Below are 5,662 nucleotides of genomic sequence, written 5' to 3'. Positions count from 1 at the left end.
GATTTGCAGTTTCTTCATTTGGTTGTTCCTCATCGTCTTCTGAGTCTGTTGCTTCGCCCCATGCAGCTATCATGGCCTTCTTGAAGTTTGGTCTGTTGAAGGTAGACTTGTTAAAGCGATCTTTGACCTGTTCCTTCCCTTTTCCTCTGGTCTTGTCGTTCTCCCACAGAGGGCATTCACGAATTTGGTGATCAGTTTCTCCACATTTGAAGCAACCTTGCTCAGTTTTGGAACTAGTGATTTTCTTGGCAAAGTTCCTTCCTTTCTGGTTTCCTGGTTTGAAGTTCCTATAGAGCTTTCTCATTCTTCTGACCAGCATGGCAGCCTCTTCTTCATCTGGTTCAGATTCATCGAGTTCCTCAGCCTTTAGAGCAAGTCCTCGATTTCTTGAGCTCTCGGGAACAGCAGCTCCAAGATGCAGTTCGTGTGTCATCAAGGAACCAGCAAGTTGTTCAATGTTGAACTTGGTGAAGTCCTTGGTCTCAAACAGTGCAGTGACCTTTGTTCTCCAGCGATCATCTTGTGGCATGCTTCTTAGTATTTTTCTTACCTGTTCATCTGTGGGAATGATTCTACCAAGAGAAACTAATTCATTGGTTATGTTAGTAAATCTAGTGAACATTTCTTGAATAGTTTCTTTTGGAAGCATCTCAAATCTTTCATATTTAGACATCAAAAGGTCAATTTTGGAACGCTTAACTTCATTAGTTCCTTCGTGGGTTACTTGAAGTAGTTCCCAAATCTGTTTTGCGTTCTTGCACCCCATGACTCTGTTGTGTTCATGAGGTCCAAGCCCGCAATGCAAGATTTTGACAGCCATGGCATTCATCTCATATTTATCAAAGTCTTCTTTAGAAAATTCAGACATTGGTTTAGGAACTACCTCGTTTTCAGCATTGGTCTTTGTTACCTCGAAGTCTCCAACTTCAATTACACGCCAAACTTGGTAATTTTCAGCTTTGATGAATATCTCCATTCTATTCTTCCAGTATGAGTAGAACTTGCCATTGAACATAGGTGGCCTTTGTGTCGAGTAACCTTCTTCCAGTTTCTCTTGTGAGTTCATACTTTCAGGAACTTGACTCAAACAGGGTTTCCTGTGTTTTGGTGAGTACTGGCTCTGATACCAACTGTTATTCCAGTAGGAACACGCACAAGAGGGGGGGGGGGTGAATTGTAATTAGAACTTTGATAAAGTTTCTTGCGGAACTTAAGAAACAATCAAGAAACTGAGAATAGAGAAGGCAATAACAACAATTGTGAAAACTTCTTGATACTAATCAAGAAGAGAATTCTTTTATTATGGTAATGCCTCGATTACAATAATCTCTCCAACACAAGTTCCTCTCAAACTCGTGTTCCTCACAGTAATCTACTTCGATTACAACTCCTTAACTTCTCTCTCTCAGACTTAAACTCTAAGTCTAAACAGGATAACTCTATCCTTACTAATACAAAATATAATTCGTGTTTGGATAACTCTAGATATTAATAATGCTTTTGTGAGGATATAAGAAACTTAGGAACTTTGAATTAACTAGGACACAAACTGTTTTAGAAAATCTTAGACAAAACGTTTTTAGGAAAGCAAAAACTCTCAGAATGTTTGTGTGCTTTAAACCAAAAACGATTTCCCTTTTATAGTGTTTATCCTTAGGGTTAGTTCCCTTCAAAACCTCAACTGCTAACTGCCAGCACTTTGGTCTCCACGTCCCTTGACTTGAGGAACAAGGGGAAGACCACTTCCCACGTTCAGCCATGAAGCAGTTGGTGATTTGACTCAATCAAACCCTAAAACATTTCTTTAAAACAGATTTTATTTATCTACAAAAACTTAGGAGAATTTTTAGGAAAATAAGTTTTGTTTAAATAAAATAAAACGTAAATCTATTTTATATTAAATATGCAAAACTTGTTTTTATTTATGAAATGTTTTCCATAAAAATCGCTTCCAATAAAATAAATGGCCTAATTAAATCATAAGTTCCTTGAGTACTCTATATACCATTAGCATAATTAATATTTACATAAAATTCTAAGTACAGTGGACTACCTAGACTTCATGTCTTCCCTTTGTCTGGAACTTGCAACTCAGAAGCTTCAGACGTTCCAGCCAAGGAACATTGATGAGTTCCTCTCTAGCTAACACAGGAACTCTTGGCTATGAGTCTGTAATAGTTCTTGTGGATATTCGGAACTCTTGATATGTAACTGTGTTGCTCCTCTTGTGACTTCAAACTGGAACAGATACAACTTCCATCTCTGAAACTCCATTGACTGTTCCAAGTGTACCTCAGGAACTTCACCAGTTTATTCAAGTTCCTATCCTAATAGAAACTTGGGCATATGCCTGTTCAAAGTCATTTAGCAACCATAATCAGGAAGTTTGCAATATGTGTGTGTCATCAACCAAAACATAGGAACAACAGATATTACTTTCCCGGGAGTAAATTTCACCTGGTGTAATAACAGAGAAGAGGAAGATTGTATATATGAAAGATTGGATAGATGATACTCAACGACAGATTGGAGAAACCTGTACCCAGAAGAAAACATTTTAAATTTGCCCATATTAGTATCTGATCACTCTCCTATCATTTTGAATACCTCTCCTAATGCAGAAAAGAAACACAGGACAAGGAAAATTGATGGTTAGTGTCTACTGTTTCAATAGGAAAAAGAAGTTGTAAAAAAGGGGTGGGAAGTTCATATTTCTGGATCTCCTATGTATTCATGTACACGTAAACTGCAGCAAATAAAATACTCACTGTCAGGATGGTGTAGAGAGTATAGAATAGCACACAATATTATTTGGGACAATGGAGGGCAAAAATGTTTACAAGCACAAGAAAATTTGGGAAACGATTTGGATTTGAAGGAAACTAAGAGGATAAAATACGAATGTTTTCAAGAAGCTATGATTAGATGAGCTTACTGGACACAAAGAGCAAAAGGAAAATGGATGGCATTTGGTGATATGAATACTACTTTTTTCTACAGAAGCGCAAAACCAAGAAAAACCAGAAACAAAATCATATTACTTAAAGATAAAAATGGAGATTGGATTGCAGATCAAAAACAGATTAAACACACAATTATAGAGCATTTCCAAGATCTTTTTCAAGCAAAGGAAAGAAACATGAGAAATGGGTAATCCCGGATGATATTCAGACCCTTCCTAATAAGTTAAATTCAAGACAAATTGCCATTTTAAATAGATATTTTTCGGAAGCAGATGTTAAGGAAGATGTTTTTCAAATGGGGGGACTAAAAGCTCCTGGGCCAGATGGTGTTCCTGCTGTTTTTGTCCAAAAAACATGGGATATAGTTGGGCAAGATGTCACTAGGGAAATACTTCACTTCTTTTCTTCAGGGTATTTGCTGAAAGAATGGAACCAAACTCTAATAGCCCTCGTTCGAAAGGTGGAATGTCCAGAGAGCCCATCACAATTAAGGCCAATAAGTCTTTGTAATGCTATTTACAAAGTGATTTCTAAATGTCTCACCAACATATTGAAGCCGATTCTACAAGATTTGGTTGGGCCATTTCAAAATGCTTTTGTACCAAAAAGGCTTATGGGTGATAATTGTCTGTTAGCTCATAAGATTATAACATATATTAACAGACAGAGAAAGGGATTTAATAGGCTTGCTATCCTAAAGATTGATATGAACAAAGCCTACGATCGAGTTAGGTGGGACTTTGTGGAATGGTTGCTCGACACAATGGGATTCCCTGCAAAATGGAGGCATTGGATAATGCAATGTCTCACGATAGTATCTTACTCAATCCTTATAAATGGAGAGCCAACTACACCTTTTAAGCCAAGTTGTGGACTACGCCAAGGTGATCCAATTTCGCCTTATATTTTTATTATGGTTATGGAAATCTTGTAAAAAATGATGATTAATTTGGAAAATAAAGGGCATATTCAAGGGATACGCATTGCAAGAGGGGCACCAAGTATTTCACACTTATTTTTTGAGGATGACTCACTTTTCTGTTTCAAAGTTGACAGTTATTCATGCAAAAAAATTCGAGAAACTATTGATCTGTTGTGTAAATTGTCTGGAGAGGCTATCAATTTTGATAAGTCTTGTGTGATTTTCAGTCCTAATACTCGTAATCCTTTAAAGCAAGTTTTGAGAGGGATTTTAGGTACTCCCTGTTCAGGAAAGATAGGAAAGTATTTGGGCTGCAATGTTGAAATAGATGGAAGATCAAGCCAAGCATTCCAACCTCTGGTGGAGAAAATTCAAAAGAAGATTACTTCTTGGAAGCATTTGGCTTTATCTCCTGTAGGTAAGATCATTCTCATTAATGGTATTCTAGCAGCTTTGAGTGCTAATATTCTAGTAGCTTTTTTGATCCCAAAATTGATAGTTAGAAAAATGCCGTCTATGCTAATGCAATTCTGGTGGAACGGGAATAAAGACAACAAATGGATATGCTAGGTTAAGAAAACACTTCTAGAGATGCCAAAGGGGTTAGGGGGTATAGGGCTAAGAAACATAGAATATTATAATAAAGCTTTGGAATATTTGGTATTTACTACCTTAAAAATACACCACTTTTGTATTTACTACCTTATGAAAAATTTATTTTAAATTACTACCTTAAAGTTCCATTTTTTTTGTATTCACTACCATTTTACAGTTTTCTCATTTTAAAATTGAGATATCTCTTTCGTTTTTTTATCATTTTAAGTGATTCAAAGCTTATTCTTCTCATTTATGTGTAAGGATTCCATAGGAATCCTACTTATTAACATTTCGTAAAAGTTTAAACAAATTAAATATTATTTTTAAAATTTTAAAATGTTTATGAATTATCAAATGAATTTTTTTGAAATGACGTTATCAATGAAATCCCTATAGAAAAAGGAAAATAATGAACTTTGAATCACTTTAAACGATTAAGAAACGAAAGAGATATCTTAATTTTAAAATGAGAAAACTGTAAAGTGGTAGTAAATAAATAAAAAGTTGGAAGTTCAAGGTAGTAATTCAAAATAAAAATTTCATAAGGTAGTAAATACAAAAGTGGTGTATTTTAAAGGTAGTAAATACCAAAATTTCCTAAAGCTTTTATCCTCAAGCAAGCAATGAGAATTCAGAACAACCCAGACCTACTTGTATCTAAATTGATGAAGTCAACTTATAAGAAACTCCCTATTGAGGCAGCTCTTACTGATACAGTACATAATAAAGCTTCTTGTGGATACAGAGGAATGGTCTGGAGTGCTCAAAGTATGAGGAAAGGCTTTAACAAGGTTTATTTATAGAGGTGATACAAGTATAAACTCAAGAACCTGGTTACCTTCTAATGAAGTAAGATACAAAAGAGAGTAGGATCAAAGCTTACAACAAGTTCAGAGAGTTAAGGATCTGTTTAATGCAAACAATAAACAGTTGAACACAAATCTGATATGGAATAATTTTGAAAAGAAGACAACAAGAGAAATTCTTAATACTCATCTATCGCAGCATGATAAAGATGATTGTTTTCATTGGGTTGGTCACTCAAATGGAAATCATTCTGTCAAGTGCTTATATGCTTACCAAGTGTTGAGCAATGTAGAACGTAATGAAACTAATAGTTTGGATCGATTTTGGAAGAACTTGTGGAGTATGAATCCGCTGCCCAAATGGAAGATTTTCA

The sequence above is a fragment of the Spinacia oleracea genome, chromosome 4, assembly GCF_020520425.1.
Source record: "Spinacia oleracea cultivar Varoflay chromosome 4, BTI_SOV_V1, whole genome shotgun sequence".
NCBI classification, from domain to species: Eukaryota; Viridiplantae; Streptophyta; class Magnoliopsida; order Caryophyllales; family Amaranthaceae; genus Spinacia; species Spinacia oleracea.
Note: the sequence above shows the minus strand (reverse complement) of the source record.